Genomic DNA, 22,743 nt, shown 5'->3' with positions numbered 1-22,743 from the left:
ATTCATATATAGGGGAACAGTATATTAATTCATATACAAGAAACAGTATATAATGAATTGATTTAACAGGGCACAGTATATAAATAGTGTTGCTCGCGAATTTTATTTGCGAATATCGCATATTCGCGAATTCGTGAATATTCGCGAATATAGCGCTATATATTCGTAATTACGAATATATATTTTTTTTTTGCATCTGCATATGCTAATTTTCGCGTATTTGAAATTTTCATATATGCTAATTTACGCATACGCGAATATTCGCATATGCGAAAATAAAACGAGAATATTACGAATATGCGAATATTCGTGAATATATGACGAATATTCGTCCATATATTCGCGAATATTCGCGAATTCGAATATGGCCTATGCCGCTCAACACTATATATAAATTCATATATCATATGAATGGGAGCTTCAGTGCTGAACCATGCTAAAAATAAGTGATATGTTACTTCTGATCAGTGCGCTTTCTCTGCTCCTTTTGAAGCAAATTTGGAGCAGGGATTTAGGTAGTGACAGTGTGCTGTTTAAGAGGCAGTAATCATATTTTTTTTAATGCGTAGTTAAACATACCCTGAGAAAAGTTTAATGCTTTTTGTTAGTAGATGACATTTTGAGATAGAAGTGGTTGGAGATGTAGTTTGTAGAAGTATTATTGCAACATTAGACATTGCACGTGTTGGTTGGGCAGAAACACCATCCATCTGCAATCTTGGTGCATAGGTAATAAAACGATACTGCTCATTGAATTACTGATATTATGTATAGTGTATGTGTGTTTTGAATATAGACTGCCTTATCAATTACACCTACTCCTGCTCATTGTAGCTTTCAATCCAGTTCATACTCCCACTCCTCATTCACACAGCTAGACTTCTCTGAATTGAAGCATCATCACTCCCAACAGCAGTACTATGGGCGAAGCCCTGAAAGGAGGCTTATGTGATATACAATAACACTGAGATTCAGATAATCAATGCAAAGTAATGGGTTAGAGAGAATATCATAGTCAATAGCAGACAAACAGAAGAACAGAGCGAGAAATGAAGAATAGAACATCTAAGTCGTAAATGCATCCTTCATGAGTCATAATGAAAGGACCATACAAACAATAGAACAAATACAAAGATACTGGAGAATAGATAAGCTGAAATAAGAGGTGGGAAATGGAAAGGAAAGAGAAAGAAAAGTGGCCTTTGGCTTATTTGCTACAGCACTTCAAACACAGCATCTAAGCGTCTAAGGAGCAAAATTTCCTTAAAGGAGAACTCTGCGATGTACAAATTAAGTGTTAGATGGCTGGGGTCCGACCGCTGGGGCCCCCCGTGACCTCCCAAATGGAGCCCCTGCTCCCTGCATGATATGAGCGTTTTCAACCACAGCACGAAGCTGCAGCCGACAGGCCCCCTCCATGCAGTTTTATGGCAGAGCCGGAGATTGCCAAAAGCTGCACTCCGGTTCTGCCATAGAACTGTATGGAGGGGACATGTTGGCCGCCGCTTCCGGCGGTGGTCGAAAATGCCGTTCCATGCAGGGAGCCGGGCTCCATTCAGGAGATCGCGGGGGGCCCCAGCGTTGGGATACCCCCTCCCACGCGACTTAGCACTTATCCCCTATCCTTAGAATAGAGGATAATTTGTACATCCCAGAGGTATCTTTTAATAAAACTATTTCTCCTTTTCGTGCAGACAATGAGCTGCATGTGTTCCATGCGTTTAGCTTATGTTCTATAAATAAGGTTTATCAATGGAAAAAGATGGACAAAAGGACAGCATCATCATAGGGTACTAGACGACAGCTGCTACTCTTGCTGAAGAGGATTTTCAAGAAATCTTCTAGATGGTTTTGAACTTTTCAGTAAATAGCTTTTAAGATTAAATAAAACAGGAAGTACTCCACTCATGGAACTGAAGTACACTATATAATGTATACATCATCACAGCTTCAAATACAGAAAACATCACATGAAGAGGGGTTAACAGGCCATTACTTTGTACTAGCTGCATGGTAGGGACTCCATTCTAGCATTTCCTATGTGACAGCTACTTTGGCATCTGTACCTCATTTGCTACATTCCAATTAAGCTGTGGTGTGTGCCGTACATGGATCTGGGAATTAGGCTCTATATTTGTGTTTTGTGTTCTAGTCCAACAAATCTGTTTATGATATTTAAAAATATGTATATATACTGAAAGAACAAATGAGTTGCAAGATCAAGCATGCTTGAGTAAGACCTAAGCAGTGCTTTTCCTGTTATTGTATTCTGTTAGCTGGGAACTCAGATGATATGATAAAGAGACTTAAGTATTGGCATGCTTGCTTACTGATAATGAGCAGACGTCCCTCAGAGCCATAGATCTGCATATATGAAGTGCGTAGCAAATGCTATTGTCACAGGAAATTAAGAATATTCATTTGTACCTGGTAAAAATTACATGTGGGGTGTTACTATGTCATCTTGTGATACTCAGGAGTAATGGTGTGAAACAAGAAACAAACATTATCACCCATTTCCCAAGGTAGTGAGCAGTCAGTTCAATCAACAGATTGGCATACTTTGCTTCTTTAAAGCACACCAGGCCAGCGGTTGGGAGGGGAGGAGGATGCATACAGTATTGTGTGCATTGTCGCTCACTACATTCCTTAAGCTGGGTCCTTTTGCACCCAACTCAGTAAATGTACAATGATTGGCAATGCATTACTGTGTGCATAGCCACTCGCTACAATACTATACCTATATAGGAGCACACATCCCGTGTCGCTCTTCCTGAGAGTACCCTTCTGCCAATCAACAGCTGTAAAGTGTCTTCTATTTTGACCACAGAAAAACAGTAGTTTTATCAAAATCATTAAAGGGGTATCCTGCCCCTAGACATTTTAAGATGTCTGATCGTGGGGTCCCGCCACTGGGGACCCCCGTGATCTCCGCGCTGCACCCGGCATTCGTTTAGAGCATCATGTCACGGCCACGCACCCTAAATGCAAGTCTATGGGACAGGGTGTGACAGCTGCCACACCCCCTCCTATAGACTTGCATTAAGGGGGCATGGCCGTGATGCCACAAGCTTCCGCCCCGCATCGCCAGGCATCCGGCATGGAGCGACATGCACCGGATGTCTGGGGCCGCAGCCGAGATCATTGGGGTCCCCAGCGGTGGGACCCCCTCGATCAGACATCTTATCCCCTATCCTTTGCATAGGGCATAAGATGTCTAGGGGCGAATTACCCCTTTAATGCTTTTCAGAATTTAAACTAGACAATAATCATTAGTAAGTGAAAGAAATGACAAATATCAAAATCAGCACTGCAATATATTGCACTTGTAAATCCCGGTCAGATAAAGTGCAGGGAGCCACAAGTATACAGTTTGTTAGGCCAGTGTTGGCTTCCTTGAGAAAAAAATCTATGCAATTCGTGATAGAGAAGAAATTAAATAAGCACACATCAAAAGTTAATTCTTTTATTCGATCGTGACAACCGTTTCACACCCATTAGCACTGCTTTCTCAAAGAGTTTGACAAGTGAGGAAAAGATGGTTGAAAAAAACAATATTTGAACATAACCTAAGAACTATTCAGGTAAACTGCACGCACGCTTAGGGCCCTTTTAGATGAACCCGAGGGCTACAGATAATAAGCACTGATCTCCGTGTTTGCAGTGCCTTCACAAGGCTCGATCACTTGTTGGATGCACATCCCTGGTTTACACAGTGTGATGTGCGGCCGATACTGTTTATTTTATTGGCCTCACAATAGATGTGGTCAGCCGACAGACAAGTGTTTTCTTGTTACTTGGAAGATCGCTGACTCTTTTTCCAGGCTCAGAAACAAGTATTCCTATGAAGGTTTGTTTGCCCAATAGTCGGCTCATGTAAAAGGGCCTTAAGGTAGCTGTTGGTCCACCACTAACATGCAGAGATTGATATAAACTGCTTCCAGGTGTGCTTTTTTTTTTTTTTTTATCTCCCAAGGGAATAAGGGATTAAACATCCTTGATCCCAATATTCCTGATACTTCTATTCTTCTAAAAGTAGGAAATCCAAAAGCATATTAAAAAGTTGGTTCATCCTATTGAATTCAGCAGGTTTTATCTAATGTGTATGGGCCACATGTTTGTAGACATTTTGCAGCTTCCCTGGTTCCTTCAGAGAAGAGCTTCTCAAACTACTGTTGATGATATGCAACAAGTGGAGTAATCCTGACTGAAGTCATCATAAGATGATCTCTCCTGCAGCACAGGCCTAATATGAAACATTCTTTTTTACATTTTCCCATGAACTGTAACCAGTAATATGGCCCAGGCATCATCATGTTCTGCCCTTTGTGGCTCCAGTAGAAAAAAAGTTGATTCAAGATTTAGAGAACAGCATTTACACAATTCATCCTTAGTAAAGTCAAAGTGACATGATGTTCTTTGTTAAGAAGCATACAATCCATTTTACAACCTTAACTTAAAAAATATGACACAATAGTGAGGTCTTTAAAATGATGTCTATGCTTCCATTCCTTAGTCACATTTACTCTACCTTCTTTAATCTTTACTTAAAGTGGCAGGAGACCAAACTCAGGAAGTGTTTCTCTGCACTGAGCTTGATTGACAGCTGCACAGAGCCTCACTGAAAGTTGCAAAGAGCCTCATTGAAAGCTGCAAAGAGTTTCACTGAAAAATGCACTGAGCCTCACTGAAACATGCATAGAGCCTGAGGTCTTTTATTCATCGCAGCTCTGCAATGATGTGAGGGTGGAAGTGGTCCCCCAGCAGGCTTTAGTGATGTCATGCCTGCTGGGAACGACTATTTTCTCCTGCTTAGAGATTGCACTATGTGAGCAAGAAGAAAAGTAAGATTCAGAGCTGTTTCAATCTTTTTATTAAGAGATTTTTCAAATAACAACATTTTTGACTTCCAACAAAACAGGAATAAAGAACAAGGAATCCAGGTACACAGCGAATGGTACTCAAATAATACAGGTAAGTTTATATTTGAAGAGTTGCCCGAGTTCAGATTACCACTCAGAAGTTATATGCAAACATGAGAGAAAAGCAAAAGGAAGAAGATCCTCATTTCAAGGTTGGAAATATTTAGAGGCGCACCAATTATGCCACAGCCGTGAGACCATAGTATAAAATGTTCCTTCATTGAGAGCAATTGCTTTTTCATATTTACAGGCTAAGTTAATTGAGGAAATAGCTTCTCCCGTGTGGGGGGAGCAGCAACTTTCCAGTGCCGAATCACCACCAATTTAGAAATAATTTATAAATCTTGGATACCAATAAGTAATAAGGCCAATTTGGGGGTCAAGGTTGGCAAAGGGGATACATGGAACGCAAAATGTGTTCAATTTCCGACCAGTAATTAGACAGTGCAGGGCAGAACCACAATACATGCAAAATCAAACCTCTGTGACTGCAGTTCCTCCAGTACAATGGTGAGGAGGTTGGAAACATGGCATGTAGTCGAGTAGGTGGATAATACCAACAGAGTCAGGTTTTAATAGCAGTTTCAATTTGAGAAACACTTCTAAGAGCTCTATGTATCCATTTAGACACTTGTGTCCATTCGCAATTGGCATATAGCTTTTAGGCCTCTAATGTTTAAATTAAATAAGCGAAGCAATGCATCTGAGAAGTGCCATTCTCTTGCAATCGAAGGACACAAGAAATGACAGATTTGTTAGTATTTATAGAACTCTGAATTATGTAGGCCATATTGCAAACACAACATTGAAAACGGATGCATATGCTCCCCGTCAAATAATTGTGAAACATTACTAAGACCTTTTTCCATCCAACCATGACTATGTAAGTTAGGTATCCTCTGAGCTACAATCCACAAGGGCGTGCTTGTCGGGAATCTTGGCTGAGTGTGGGAGCAGTCGCTATGAAATGAAGACCAACTTGAAAGACCAGCTCTAGTGATTGGGGACATGTCAATGGGAAAATCCAGTCTCCAAATAGAGAGAAACAGTAGACTTTTCGGACATAAAACACCTCCAAGGTAGCATTCAATCTGAACCCAAGGCATAGTATGACTTTCCGTCCAGAAGGCTTTCAGTTGAGCTATTAGAGTGGCTGACTGGTATCTGCGAAGGTCTAGGAAGTCTAATCCCCCTTTAGCCCTGTCCCACATCATTAAGGTAGATGAAACTCTGGGTTACCTAGCACCCCATACATATTTCAGAAGCAAGGAATGAACACTTTTGAAAAAGGAACTCGGTAGGCTCATTGGAAGTGTACAATATAAATAGAGGAGTTTCGGCAGCACCAGCATTTTAAATGCTGCAATTCTCCCTAACAGAGACTTCAAAATGGCCCAGTTTATCTAGCTCGGATTGAAGGGTCTGAAGAAAGGGAATGTAGTTGTATTTATAAAGCATAGAAAATGAACGTGTTAGCTTAATCCCTAAATAAGTTACGGTATCTTTCTGCCAGTCTAGTTTATAAGTGTGAGACAAATGAGAGTAGTCATAAACATGGAGGTGTATGGGGAGGACCTGAGATATTAGCATGTTCAACTTATAATAAGATATCTTCCCAAAAGTGCTCAACAGATCCAATGTTCTTGGCAGGAAGTGCTCAGGAGCAGACAGTGTAATAATTACGTCGTCGGCATATAGAGAAATGAAATGTTCACAGTTCCCCACTCGTATACCAGTAATGGAAGGGTATTAATTTAAGGCTTGAGCCAGCAGCTCCATACAGAGCACGAATATCTATGGGGAGAGTGGGTACCCCTGCAGAGTCCCATTGGTGATATTAAAGGGGTACTCTGTCTGCTGAATCACGAGCACAGTGCTCTCTGCTGACATCTCTGTCCATTTTAGGAACTGTCCAGGGTAAAAGGAAATCCCCATAGCAAACATATGCTGTTCTGGACAGTTCATAAAATGTCAGCAGAGAGCACTGTGCTCGGGATGTCAGCAGACAGTTCTGTGTTTCAAAAAGAAAAGAATTTCCGCTGTAGTATTCAGCAGCTAATAAGTACAGGAAGGATTACGATTTTTTAATAGAAGTAATTTACAAATCTTCAGAAGAAGAGTGTAATGTCCGGCACTGATGCTGATATTCTCACGGGCTTGGACTATGGGACGTGTAGGAGTGTTCCCCGAAGTGTTGGTGGTGCTCTGACTGATAATAGCAAATCACAAATCTTGAAGCAGAGAAAAATAGTGAAAGGATCACGGTGGGGAGTATTCACTGTCTGGCGACAGAATCTATTTCGCTCGGTGCTCGAGCTTCTTCTGGCCAGAAGAAGCTCGAGCACCGAGCGAAACAGATTCTGTCGCCAGACAGTGAATACCCCCCACTGTGATCCTTCTCTCCCTCCTTTTGTATCAGTTTTTATATGTGAGTATGCAATAAAGAAACCACCCTGAAAAAGAAGTCCATGGTGAGTCTGCCGATCTGTTTAACTTTCTGGCACCAGTTGATTTAAAAAAAAAAAGTTTTTCACTGGAGTACCCCTTAAAGCTCTTCCGAAAGAGTCCCATTGGTGACAACCCTCACAATGTAGAAGAAATAAAGAGCATTGATAGCTCCAAAATAGCACCCCCTATACCTATATGACCTAAAACTGAAAAGGCAAAAGTCCTATTAATGCGGTCAAATGCCTTTTTGGCATCTAGTGATAAAATAAGGATGGTAGACTGCGTTTTTCGACTATGTGTAGTAGATTTAGTAGCTGTCTGGTGTTTTCATATGCTTCTCGTTTTTGGACAAAGCCAACCTGGTCCACATTAACTAGTTGGGGCAGGACAGGGGCTAATCTTTATGTATTCGTGTTTTAACATGTTTATCTTTTAATCTAGCTGCCAATAACTTCCCTGCTCCATTGTCTGAGGCATAATATCTCAACTAAGCCTTCACTAGGGATTTGGCATATTGGTCAAAAAGGGTGTCCCTAATTTTAGTGCGAATTGTTTTAAGATCTGCAGCTAGCTGCAATGATGGATTTGATCTGTTTTGTGTTTCTAGTTGGCGTTGCTAGTGCAGAAGAGTGTTAAGGTGTTCAGTTCATGTTAACATGTCCCAATTTTATAAAAGACCCCCGAATATACGCTTTATGAGCATTCCAAATGGTGGTGGACGTGACATCGGGGGTCGTGTTCATAGCGAAATAAGAAGCCAAGTCTCTCTCCAATTCACTGCCATATTGAGTATGATGCATTAACTCATTAATGACGAAGGACGTATATTTACGTCCTCCGCCGGCTCGCGCGATATGCCGCGGGGTCACGCAGTGTCCGCGCATCATATCGGGTCGGTCCTGGCGGCCATCAACGGCCGGGACCCTCGGCTAATACAGGACATTACCGATCGCGGTGATGCCCTGTATTAACCCTTCAGACGCAGTGATCAAAGCTGACCGCCGCATCTGAGGCGAAAGTGAAAGTATCCCGGCTGCTCAGTTGGGCTGTTCGGGACCACCACTGTGAAATCGCAGCGTCCAGAACAGCTTCCAGGACACCGGGAGGGCCCTTACCTGCCTCCTTGGTGTCCGATCGGCGAATGACTGCTCCGTGCCTGAGATCCAGGCAGGAGCAGTCAAGCGCCGATAACACTGATCACAGGCGTGTTAATACTGCCACAGCAGTGTGCACCCGTGTATTAGGTTGTTGTGCTGGCTAATTTTCTTTTTGCTTGTATTTACTACACAGGGGGAATGGCACCCTCTTTAGCTGTGCACCCCTCCCCCTTTCTCCCAGGTGGTGTTAGGAGTGTTAGGCTCAGAATGTGTGTTAGGGTCCCATCCTAAATGAGGCCACCTCCCCGTGGTGGATGGGGGACACGTTTTTGATCAAAAAAGTGCGCATAGAGCCTCAATTTTTTGACCAATGTGTGCTGCTGCAATCTTTTTTGTATACTCTGTATCTGCCACAGCAGTGTGCACCCGTGTATTAGGTTGTTGTGCTGGCTAATTTTCTTTTTGCTTCTGTTAATATACGCCAGTGATCTGTGTAAAAGATCAGTGTGTGCAGTGTTATAGGTCCCTATGGGAGCTATAACACTGCAAAAAAAAGTTTTAAAGAAGTGTTAATAAAGATCATTTAACCCCTTCCCTAATAAAAGTTTGAATCACCCCCCTTTTCCCATAAAAAAATTTAACAGTGTAAATAAAAATAAAAACAAACATATGTGGTATCGCCGCGTGCGTAAATGTCCAAACTATAAAGATATATAATTAATTAAATCGCACGGTCAATGGCGTACACGTAAAAAAATTCCAAAGTCCAAAAAAGTCACTTTTTATACTATTAAAATTTTTTATAAAAAGTGATCAAAAAGTCAGATCAAAACAAAAATGGTACCGATAAAAACTTCAGATCACGGCGCAAAAAATAAAAAAGTTATAGGGTTCAGAAGAGGACATTTTTAAACGTATAAATTTTCCTGCATGTAGTTATGATTTTTTCCATAAGTACAACAAAATTAAACCTGTATAAGTAGGGTACCATTTTAACCATATGGACCTATAGAATAATGATGAGGTGTTATATTTTTACCGAAATATGCACTGCGTAGAAACGGAAGCCCCCAAAAGTTATAAAATGGCGTTTTCTTCGATTTTGTCGCACAATTATTTTTTTTTTCCGTTTCGCCATGTATTTTGGGTAAAATGACTAATGTCACTGCAAAGTAGAATTGGTGACACAAAAAATAAGCCATAATAGGGATTTTTATGTGGAAAATTGAAAGGGTTATATAGTCCATCAAGTTCAACCAGGGAATTAAGGGGTAGGGGTGTGGCGCGATATTGGGGAAGGGATGAGATTTTATATTTCTTCATAAGCATTAATGTTATTTTGTTCCAGGAATGTATCTAATCCTGTTTTAAAGCTGTTAATTGTTCCTGCTGTGACCAGTTCCTGAGGTAGACCGTTCCATATATTCACAGTCCTCACGGTAAAGAAGGCGTGTCGCCCCTTGAGACTAAACTTTTTCTTCTCCAGACGGAGGGAGTGCCCCCTCGTCCTTTGGGGGGGGTTTAACCTGGAACAGTTTTTCTCCATATTTTTTGTATGGGCCATTAACCCCTTAAGGACCGGGGGTTTTTCCGTTTTTGCATTTTCGTTTTTTGCTCCTTGCCTTTAAAAAATCATAACTCTTTCAATTTTGCACCTAAAAATCCATATGATGGCTTATTTTTTGCATCACCAATTCTACTTTGTAATGACGTCAGTCATTGTGCCCAAAAATCTACGGTGAAACGGGAAAAAAAATCATTGTGAGACAAAATTGAAAAAAAAAACGCCATTTTGTAACTTTTGGGGGCTTCCGTTTCTACGTAGTACATTTTTCGGTAAAAATGACACCTTACCTTTATTCTGTAGGTCCATATGATTAAAATGATACCCTACTTATACAGGTTTGAATTTGTCGCACTTCTGGAAAAAATCATAACTTCATGCAGAAAAATTTATACGTTTAAAATTGTCATCTTCTGACCCCTATAACTTTTTTATTTTTCCGTGTATGGGGCGGTATGAGGGCTCATTTTTTGCGCCGTGATCTGAAGTTTTTAACGGTATCATTTTTGCATTGATAGGACTTATTGATCGCTTTTTATTCATTTTTTCATGATATAGAAAGTGACCAAAAATGCACAATTTTGGACTTTGGAATTTTTTTGCGCGCACGCCATTGACCGTGCGGTTTAATTAACGATATATTTTTATAATTCGGACATTTCCACACGCGGCGATACCATTTATGTTTATTTTTATTTTTATTTACACTGTGTTTTTTCTTTTATGGGAAAAGGGGGGTGATTCAAACTTTTAATAGGGAAGGGGTTAAATGATGTTTATTCACTTTTTTTTTGCACTTTTTTTTTGCAGTGTTATAGGTCCCATAGGGACCTATAACACTGCACACACTGATCTTTTACATTGATCACTGGTTTCTCATAAGAAACCAGTGATCGATGATTCTGCCGCATGACTGCTCATGCCTGGATCTCAGGCACTGAGCAGTCATTCGGCGATCGGACAGCGAGGAGGCAGGTAGGGGCCCTCCCGCTGTCCTGTCAGCTGTTCGGGATGCCGCGATTTCACCGCGGCTATCCCGAACAGCCCACTGAGCTAGCCGGCATGGTTTCGGTTTCACTTTAGACGCGGCGTTCAACTTTGAACGCCGCGTCTAAAGGGTTAATAGCGCGCGGCACAGCGATCAATGCCGCGCGCTATTAGCCACGGGTCCCGGCCGTTGTTAGAGGCCGGGCCCGAACCGCTATGACGCGGGGCCACGCCGTGGCCCCGCGTTATAGATCGGGGGTGGACACATGACGTTCCAGTACGTCATGTGTCCTTAAGGGGTTAATATACTTATATACGTTTATCATATCCCCCCTTAAACGTCTCTTCTCAAGACTAAACAATTGTAACTCCTTTAATCGCTCCTCATAGCTAAGATGTTCCATGCCCCATATTAGTTTAGTCGCGCGTCTCTGCACCCTTTCCAACTCCGCAGTGTCCCTTTTATGGACAGGTGCCCAAAACTGAACAGCATATTCCAGGTAAGGCCGTACCAATGATTTATAAAGGGGGAGTTTTATGTCCCTGTCCCTTGAGTCCATGCCTCTTTTGATACATGACAATATCCTGCCGGCTTTGGAAGCAGCAGCCTGACATTGCATGCTATTCTGTAGTCTGTGATCTACAAGTACACCCAGATCCCTCTCTACCAGTGACTCTGCCAGTTTAATCCCCCCTAAGACATACGATGCATGCAGGTTATTAGTACCCAGATGCATAACTTTACATTTATCCACATTGAACCTCATTTGCCAAGTGGATGCCCAGACACTTAGTCTATCCAAGTCATCTTGTAACTTATGCACATCCTCTATAGACTGTACTGTGCTACAAAGCTTGGTGTCATCTGCAAAGATAGAAACAGAGCTGTTAATACCATCCTCTATATCATTGATAAATAAATTAAACAACAGCGGTCCCAGTACTGAACCTTGGGGTACACCACTAATAACCGGGGACCAATCAGAGTACGAATCATTGACCACCACTCTCTGGGTACGATCCATGAGCCAGTGTTCAATCCAGTTACAAACTAAAATTTCCAAACCCAAAGACCTTAACTTACCTGTCAGACGTCTATGAGGGACAGTATCAAACGCTTTAGCAAAATCCAGAAACACTATATCCACAGCCATTCCTCTGTCAAGGCTTCTACTCACCTCTTCATAAAAGCAAATTAGATTGGTTTGACAACTTCTATCCTTAGTAAACCCATGCTGGCTATCACTTATAATACAATTATCCCCTATGTATTCCTGTATGTAATCCCTTATAAGTCCTTCAAACACTTTACCCACAATGCACGTTAAACTTACCGGTCTATAGTTTCCTGGGGAAGACCTAGAGCCCTTTTTGAAGATTGGCACCACATTCGCCTTGCGCCAGTCCCTTGGCACAATAACAGACACCAGAGAATCTCTAAATATCATGAACAGGGGTACAGATATTACTGAACTTACTTCTCTAAGAACTCTTGGGTGTAGTCCATCCGGTCCTGGGGATTTGCTTACAATTATATCACTTAACTTACCTTGTACCATCTCTACATTAAGCCAGTTCAGTACATTACATGATGTGTTACCAGCACTGACCTGGCCAATGTCAGCTCCTTCTTCCATAGTGTATACAGAACTAAAGAACCCATTCAGTAGCTCCGCCTTCTCTTGATCGCCTGTGACAACCTCCCCATTATCATTATTAAGGGGTCCTACATGCTCTGTCCTTGGTTTTTTTGCATTTATATATCTAAAAAAATATTCAGGATTAGTTTTGCTTTCTTTGGCCACCTGTCTCTCATTTTGAATTTTTGCTGTTTTTATTACATTTTTACAGATTTTATTAAGCTCCTTGTACTGTTTAAATGTTATAGCTGACCCATCAGAATTGTATTTTTTGAAGGCTATTTTTTTGTTGTTTATTGCTCTTTTAACATCATGTGTCAGCCATGTAGGATTTAGTTTTAATCGTTTATATTTGTTCCCCTTTGGTATATATTTAGCTGTATAGTTATTTAGAGTTGATTTAAAGATGTCCCATTTACCTTCTGTATCAGTATTTGAGAACACCTCCCCCCAGTCTATGTCCTGTAGTGCAGCCCTCAGCCCAGGGAAGTTTGCCTTTTTAAAGTTATATGTTTTTGCCTTCCCCGCCTGTCTTTGTTTTCTACATTTTAAGTCAAAAGTAACTATATTGTGGTCGCTATTACCAAGGTTTTCCCGCACAGTTACATTACCAACTAGCTCTGCGTTGTTGGAAATGATCAGATCCAACAAGGCATCACTTCTTGTTGGGTCCTCCACAAACTGGCCCATAAAATTATCCTGCAATAAATTTAGGAATTGTCGCCCCTTTGTAGTTTTAGCCAACCCCGGACCCCAATCTATATCTGGATAGTTAAAATCTCCCATTATTACCACTGTACCTGCCCGGGCGGCCCTCTCTATTTGTTTATGAAGCCGAACTTCTATCTCTTCAGTGATATTAGGGGGTCTGTAGATTACACCAAATACTATTTTTTCAGTATTTCAGTATTTCAGTATTATGATTTTTAAAAGGTAAGGAGGAAAAAACGAAAATGCAAAAGCTGAAAAATCCTGCGTCCTTAAGGGGTTAAGAACGTGTTACAACGCCACAGATATGAAGGGGGAGTGGAATCTATTTTGTGTAATTCTAAAGGAATTGGAGAATGGTCTGGCCATTTAATATCCAGGATGGAGGTGGATTTTAGTTAATTTAGTAGGCCGCGGCTTACAACAAATAAGTCGATGCGGGAGTATGTGTTGTAAGTTGGGGAATAACAAGTATAATCATGCACGGAGGCATGCTCGCCAAGCATCAAAAACTTTCTCCGCATGAAGCAAATCCAAGAGAGACACTGGCTGGTGTCTACTTGCAGAAGAGGAGTCTAGTTGGGGGTCCAATACAGCATTGAAGGACCCCCTAGTTAAGCCCTAGGCATTTGCCTTGTTTACACCCCTAAAACTGGCCTAGCGGACTTCATCTCCAAATGTGGAACCCCAGTCCTGCTGGTATGCTCTTTTCTACATTTAACAGAAGTGTGATTCGCAAACATACCCCAGCATTTTACGTGTATTGGAGAAGATATGTACAACTCCACCCCAAAACAAGACATTGTGCTTCCTTAATCTTTGTTGTTACATTGTGAACATTAATGTATTTTCTTCTGGAATTCTTTAGATAAATAATGATATTTGTACACCAATATAAAAAAAATGACAATGTAATTACTCCCAACCCTATGCCATACTGTAGGAAAGTGCCATCTGCTGTCATGTCTGAATGTCCTTTTACACGGGGCAATGCGCATTGGTTGGCTGATCACTAGGATCATTGTTAGTTGGCTGCACATCTACCTGTGTGGATGACCATGTAAGTGAAGGGCTGTGCAAATGGTCCAGCAATTGTTTCTGTGACCCTGCATGCACACACTGAACTGTATAAAGGCTTCTTTCTAGTATATCGAACCCTATATCGGGCAGTAGTATGCCCATATATAAGCAGTTGTCTCATAAACCATATCCTGGCATAGTAGCCAATTGTTATCGCTACAATAGTACACCTATATAGGAGCACACATACCATGGCGCTCTACCTGAGAGTACCTGTTACGCCGAGCGCTCCGGGTCCCCGCTCCTCCCCGGAGCGCTCGCTTCTCTCTCGCTACCGCAGCGCTCCGGGCAGCTCCACTGACCCGGTGCGCTGCGATACCGTCTCCAGCCGGGATGCGATTCGCGATGCGGGTAGCGCCCGCTCGCGATGCGCACCCCGGCTCCCGTACCTGACTCGCTCTCCGTCTGTCCTGTCCCGGCGCGCGCGGCCCCGCTCCCTAGGGCGCGCGCGCGCCGGGTCTCTGCGATTTAAAGGGCCACTGCGCCGCTGATTGGCGCAGTGGTTCCAATTAGTGTGTTCACCTGTGCACTCCCTATTTATACTTCACTTCCCCTTCACTCCCTCGCCGGATCTTGTTGCCATTGTGCCAGTGAAAGCGTTTCCTTGTGTGTTCCTAGCCTGTGTTCCAGACCTTCTGCCGTTGCCCCCGACTACGATCCTTGCTGCCTGCCCCGACCTTCTGCTACGTCCGACCTTGCTTCTGTCTACTCCCTTGTACCGCGCCTATCTTCAGCAGTCAGAGAGGTTGAGCCGTTGCTAGTGGATACGACCTGGTCACTACCGCCGCAGCAAGACCATCCCGCTTTGCGGCGGGCTCTGGTGAAAACCAGTAGTGACTTAGAACCGATCCACTAGCACGGTCCACGCCAATCCCTCTCTGGCACAGAGGATCCACTACCTGCCAGCCGGCATCGTGACAGTAGATCCGGCCATGGATCCCGCTGAAGTTCCTCTGCCAGTTGTCGCCGACCTCACCACGGTGGTCGCCCAGCAGTCACAACAGATAGCGCAACAAGGCCAACAGCTGTCTCAACTGACCGTGATGCTACAGCAGCTACTACCACAGCTTCAGCAATCATCTCCTCCGCCAGCTCCTGCACCTCCTCCGCAGCGAGTGGCCGCTTCTGGTCTACGACTATCCTTGCCGGATAAATTTGATGGGGACTCTAAATTCTGCCGTGGCTTTCTTTCCCAATGTTCCCTGCACTTGGAGATGATGTCGGACCAGTTTCCTACTGAAAGGTCTAAGGTGGCTTTCGTAGTCAGCCTTCTGTCTGGAAAAGCTCTGTCATGGGCCACACCGCTCTGGGACCGCAATGACCCCGTCACCGCCTCTATACACTCCTTCTTCTCGGAAATTCGAAGTGTCTTTGAGGAACCTGCCCGAGCCTCTTCTGCTGAGACTGCCCTGTTGAACCTGGTCCAGGGTAATTCTTCCGTTGGCGAGTACGCCGTACAATTCCGTACTCTTGCTTCAGAATTATCCTGGAATAATGAGGCCCTCTGCGCGACCTTTAAAAAAGGCCTATCCAGCAACATTAAAGATGTTCTGGCCGCACGAGAAATCCCTGCTAACCTACATGAACTCATCCATCTTGCCACTCGCATTGACATGCGTTTTTCCGAAAGGCGTCAGGAGCTCCGCCAGGATATGGACTTTGTTCGCACAAGGCGTTTTTTCTCCCCGGCTCCTCTCTCCTCTGGTCCCCTGCAATCCGTTCCTGTGCCTCCCGCCGTGGAGGCTATGCAGGTCGACCGGTCTCGCCTGACACCTCAAGAGAGGACACGACGCCGCATGGAGAATCTCTGCCTGTACTGTGCCAGTACCGAACACTTCCTGAAGGATTGTCCTATCCGTCCTCCCCGCCTGGAAAGACGTACGCTGACTCCGCACAAAGGTGAGACAGTCCTTGATGTCTACTCTGCTTCTCCACGTCTTACTGTGCCTGTGCGGATATCTGCCTCTGCCTTATCCTTCTCTACTACGGCCTTCTTGGATTCCGGATCTGCAGGAAATTTTATTTTGGCCTCTCTCGTCAACAGGTTCAACATCCCTGTGACCAGTCTCGCCAGACCCCTCTACATCAATTGTGTAAACAATGAAAGATTGGACTGTACCATACGTTTCCGCACGGAGCCCCTTCTAATGTGCATCGGACCTCATCACGAGAAGATTGAATTTTTGGTCCTCCCCAATTGCACTTCCGAAATCCTCCTTGGACTACCCTGGCTTCAACTCCATTCCCCAACCCTGGATTGGTCCACTGGGGAGATCAAGAGTTGGGGGCCCTCTTGTTTCAAGGACTGCCTAAAGCCGGTTCCCAGTACCCCTTGCCGTGACTCTGTGGTTCCCCCTGTAACCGGTCTCCCTAAGGCCTATATGGACTTTGCGGATGTTTTTTGCAAAAAACAAGCTGAGACTCTACCTCCTCACAGGCCTTATGATTGCCCTATTGACCTCCTCCCGGGCACTACTCCACCCCGGGGCAGAATCTATCCTCTGTCCGCCCCAGAGACTCTTGCTATGTCGGAGTACATCCAGGAAAATTTAAAAAAAGGCTTTATCCGTAAATCCTCCTCTCCTGCCGGAGCCGGATTTTTCTTTGTGTCCAAAAAAGATGGCTCTCTACGTCCTTGCATTGACTACCGCGGTCTTAATAAAATCACGGTAAAGAACCGCTACCCCCTACCCCTCATCTCTGAACTCTTTGATCGCCTCCAAGGTGCCCACATCTTTACTAAATTGGACTTAAGAGGTGCTTATAATCTCATCCGCATCAGAGAGGGGGATGAATGGAAAACGGCATTTAACACTAGAGATGGACACTTTGAGTATCTGGTCATGCCCTTTGGCCTGTGCAACGCCCCTGCCGTTTTCCAAGACTTTGTTAATGAAATTTTTCGTGATCTCTTATACTCCTGTGTTGTTGTATATCTGGACGATATCCTGATTTTTTCTGCCAATCTAGAAGAACACCGCCAGCATGTCCGTATGGTTCTTCAGAGACTTCGTGACAATCAACTTTATGCCAAGATAGAGAAATGTCTGTTTGAATGCCAATCTCTTCCTTTCCTAGGATACTTGGTCTCTGGCCAGGGACTACAAATGGATCCAGACAAACTCTCTGCCGTCTTAGATTGGCCACGCCCCTCCGGACTCCGTGCTATCCAACGTTTTTTGGGGTTCGCCAATTATTACAGGCAATTTATTCCACATTTTTCTACCGTTGTGGCCCCTATCGTGGCTTTAACCAAAAAAAATGCCAATCCCAAGTCTTGGCCTCCTCAAGCGGAAGACGCCTTTAAACGGCTCAAGTCTGCCTTTTCTTCGGCTCCCGTGCTCTCCAGACCTGACCCTTCTAAACCCTTCCTATTGGAGGTTGATGCCTCCTCTGTAGGAGCTGGAGCGGTCCTTCTACAAAAAAATTCTTCCGGGCATGCTGTTACTTGTGGTTTTTTTTCTAGGACCTTCTCTCCGGCGGAGAGAAACTACTCCATCGGGGATCGAGAGCTTCTAGCCATTAAATTAGCACTTGAGGAATGGAGGCATCTGCTGGAGGGATCAAGATTTCCAGTTATTATTTACACCGATCACAAGAACCTCTCCTATCTCCAGTCTGCCCAACGGCTGAATCCTCGCCAGGCCAGGTGGTCTCTGTTCTTTGCCCGGTTTAATTTTGAAATTCACTTTCGGCCTGCCGATAAGAACATTAGGGCCGATGCTCTCTCTCGTTCCTCGGATGCCTCGGAAGTTGAACTCTCTCCGCAACACATCATTCCTCCTGACTGCCTGATTTCCACTTCTCCAGCCTCCATCAGGCAAACTCCTCCAGGAAAGACCTTCATCTCTCCACGCCAACGCCTCGGAATCCTCAAATGGGGTCACTCCTCCCATCTCGCAGGTCATGTAGGCATCAAGAAATCTGTGCAACTCATCTCTCGCTTCTATTGGTGGCCGACTCTGGAGACGGATGTCGTGGACTTTGTGCGAGCCTGCACTGTCTGTGCCCGGGATAAGACTCCTCGCCAGAAGCCCGCTGGTTTTCTTCATCCTCTGCCTGTCCCCGAACAGCCTTGGTCTCTGATTGGTATGGATTTTATTACAGACCTACCCCCATCCCGTGGCAACACTGTTGTTTGGGTGGTCGTTGATCGATTCTCCAAGATGGCACATTTCATCCCTCTTCCTGGTCTTCCTTCAGCGCCTTAGTTGGCTAAACAATTTTTTGTACACATTTTTCGTCTTCACGGGTTGCCCACACAGATAGTCTCGGATAGAGGCGTCCAATTCGTGTCAAAATTCTGGAGGGCTCTCTGTAAACAACTCAAGATTAAATTAAACTTTTCTTCTGCATATCATCCTCAATCCAATGGACAAGTGGAAAGAATTAACCAGGTCTTGGGTGATTATTTACGACATTTTGTTTCCTCCCGCCAGGATGATTGGGCAGATCTTCTACCATGGGCCGAATTCTCGTATAACTTTAGAGTCTCTGAATCTTCCTCCAAATCCCCATTTTTCGTGGTGTACGGCCGTCACCCTCTTCCCCCCCTCCCTACTCCCTTGCCCTCTGGTTTGCCCGCTGTAGATGAAGTGACTCGTGATCTTTCCATCATATGGAAAGAGACCCAAGATTCTCTTTTACAGGCTTCATCTCGCATGAAAAAGTTTGCCGATAAGAAAAGAAGAGCTCCCCCCATTTTTGCTCCCGGAGACAAGGTATGGCTCTCCGCTAAATATGTCCGCTTTCGTGTCCCCAGTTACAAACTGGGTCCACGCTATCTTGGTCCTTTCAAAGTCTTGTGCCAAATTAATCCTGTCTCTTACAAACTTCTTCTTCCTCCTTCTCTCCGTATTCCTAATGCCTTTCATGTCTCTCTTCTTAAACCACTCATCATCAACCGTTTCTCTCCCAAGTTAGTTTCTCCCACTCCTGTCTCCGGTTCTTCTGACGTCTTCTCGGTGAAAGAGATACTGGCCTCCAAGACGATCAGAGGAAAAAAGTTCTTTTTGGTGGATTGGGAGGGCTGTGGACCTGAAGAGAGATCCTGGGAACCTGAGGACAACATCCTAGACAAAAGTCTGCTCCTCAGGTTCTCAGGCTCTAAGAAGAGGGGGAGACCCAAGGGGGGGGGTACTGTTACGCCGAGCGCTCCGGGTCCCCGCTCCTCCCCGGAGCGCTCGCTTCTCTCTCGCTACCGCAGCGCTCCGGGCAGCTCCACTGACCCGGTGCGCTGCGATACCGTCTCCAGCCGGGATGCGATTCGCGATGCGGGTAGCGCCCGCTCGCGATGCGCACCCCGGCTCCCGTACCTGACTCGCTCTCCGTCTGTCCTGTCCCGGCGCGCGCGGCCCCGCTCCCTAGGGCGCGCGCGCGCCGGGTCTCTGCGATTTAAAGGGCCACTGCGCCGCTGATTGGCGCAGTGGTTCCAATTAGTGTGTTCACCTGTGCACTCCCTATTTATACTTCACTTCCCCTTCACTCCCTCGCCGGATCTTGTTGCCATTGTGCCAGTGAAAGCGTTTCCTTGTGTGTTCCTAGCCTGTGTTCCAGACCTTCTGCCGTTGCCCCCGACTACGATCCTTGCTGCCTGCCCCGACCTTCTGCTACGTCCGACCTTGCTTCTGTCTACTCCCTTGTACCGCGCCTATCTTCAGCAGTCAGAGAGGTTGAGCCGTTGCTAGTGGATACGACCTGGTCACTACCGCCGCAGCAAGACCATCCCGCTTTGCGGCGGGCTCTGGTGAAAACCAGTAGTGACTTAGAACCGATCCACTAGCACGGTCCACGCCAATCCCTCTCTGGCACAGAGGATCCACTACCTGCCAGCCGGCATCGTGACAGTAGATCCGGCCATGGATCCCGCTGAAGTTCCTCTGCCAGTTGTCGCCGACCTCACCACGGTGGTCGCCCAGCAGTCACAACAGATAGCGCAACAAGGCCAACAGCTGTCTCAACTGACCGTGATGCTACAGCAGCTACTACCACAGCTTCAGCAATCATCTCCTCCGCCAGCTCCTGCACCTCCTCCGCAGCGAGTGGCCGCTTCTGGTCTACGACTATCCTTGCCGGATAAATTTGATGGGGACTCTAAATTCTGCCGTGGCTTTCTTTCCCAATGTTCCCTGCACTTGGAGATGATGTCGGACCAGTTTCCTACTGAAAGGTCTAAGGTGGCTTTCGTAGTCAGCCTTCTGTCTGGAAAAGCTCTGTCATGGGCCACACCGCTCTGGGACCGCAATGACCCCGTCACCGCCTCTATACACTCCTTCTTCTCGGAAATTCGAAGTGTCTTTGAGGAACCTGCCCGAGCCTCTTCTGCTGAGACTGCCCTGTTGAACCTGGTCCAGGGTAATTCTTCCGTTGGCGAGTACTTAGAACCGATCCACTAGCACGGTCCACGCCAATCCCTCTCTGGCACAGAGGATCCACTACCTGCCAGCCGGCATCGTGACAGTACCCTTCTGCCAATCAACTTCTGCAAAGTGTATTCTACTTGACTAAAAAGATACATTATTAAAATCATTAATGCTTTTCGGAACTTAAATCAGACAATAATCATTACTATAGTAAACAAAAGAATAAGACAAAAATGAAAATCAACACTGCAATATATTGGCCTATATCTTTGGAATGGGGGGGGGGGGTGGTGTAACAACAAAACTAAAAGAGTGTGGGAATCAGGGTGCCAAAAGCTATACATGCACATTTTCTGGATAGGGAGATGGTTTATCTCCCCTGAAAACAAAAAGATTCTGTTCTCTCCCCTGGCATCTGCTGAAAGGGAAAAGTCAGGAGAAAGTACTTTCATCCACCTACATTGATCTATGGATATATACTATCTATGTTTGTACTGAGATCTAATGTACTGTATATAGAAAAAAAAAACACACGATGGTTGCTCTGCCTGGTGCCGTTACCTCAGGTAAGATGGGTGAAGAAATACCAAACAAAAATTGCTTACCTTGACACGTTGAACTTAGAGCTCAACATCTATGACTAAGCGCGAAAGCGTGAAACGCGTCAGAGATTTCATGTATGTAGCTGTCTTCATTGAATAAAGAAACCCGTTTTTATCCACATCCTGGTGCTGGACAATAATTTCTTTTTGTCTGCTACTTGAAACCGGAGGCGGGACTGGTGGATCCGCGCACAGAAGGTGTGTGATTCCTGGGTGAGCGGTCAATGCTTTCTCCTCTAACATCTATATTGGCCCTGTGACAATTTCCGAGGCTGCCACCCACCCTAGGCCCGTCACAGCGGAGGGGGCGTAGAGATGCAGACATTAGTCATGTCCGAATACTTTAGGCAGCAGGGGTTTTGGATAGTTCTCAGTACAAACAGAGATACTCCGGTCATCTGGAATCTCGGGATAAGAAAAGAGGGTGAAACAGATAAATCATGAACACCGGGTAACACAAAAAAGTGGGTTTATTACGACTGTAAGTGGTTTATCCATTCCACCATGGTGTGTGCCCCAAAGACCCCTCTTTTCTTATCCGACATTCCAGATGACCGGAGCATCTCTGTACTGAGAACCATCCAAAACCCTTGCTGCCTAAAGTATTTGGACATGACTAATGTAGTAATTATCGCCAATGTTAGTCTATTTCTACTGTATTGTATGTTAGAGATGAGCAAAGTTGCAGTACATGAGTTCTGCATGAACCTCGTGGCTTGGCGGTTGCTGACTTTAGCCTGCATAAATTATTTCAGCTTTCAGGTACTCCGGTGGGCTGGAAAAGGTGGATACAGTCTTAGGAGAGACTCTTAGACCTGAAAGCTGAACTAATTTATGTAGGTTAAAGTCAGCAACTGCCAAACCGCAACAAAGCCCCGCTGGGCGAAACGCGTCGGAGGTTTGGTGGGTTATCGGGGAGTGTGGGGGGGACTGTTGTATTCTGTCTTTCACCCTGCGGATGTCTTTTTGTATGAGGTAGTCGGCACTGTTTTCCGGCTTCCACTGTACTACAACCACTTGGTGTGTCTATTATCATTTCTGACACTTGTACCGGTTTTCTGTTTTACTATTGTCATGACTTTTATGATAGCTTGATGTAGTTTGTTTTACTTGTGACATATGTTTCTGGGTGTACAAAATCTTTTATTATAGTCTTGGATTATCAACTTACTTTCTCCTTTGTCCTCCCTACCTCCCTGGTCCCCACCACCATTTCTGTCCATGTCTCGTTGCAGATTTAAATGTTGTTTAACTTATAAACTAATAAAGTATGATATTTAATCTTACATAGTCCGTTTGGTGGTTTCTCCTTCATTGGTTCTAAGGTTCATGC

The sequence above is a fragment of the Hyla sarda genome, chromosome 4 (assembly GCF_029499605.1).
Source record: "Hyla sarda isolate aHylSar1 chromosome 4, aHylSar1.hap1, whole genome shotgun sequence".
Classification (NCBI taxonomy): domain Eukaryota; kingdom Metazoa; phylum Chordata; class Amphibia; order Anura; family Hylidae; genus Hyla; species Hyla sarda.
Note: the sequence above shows the minus strand (reverse complement) of the source record.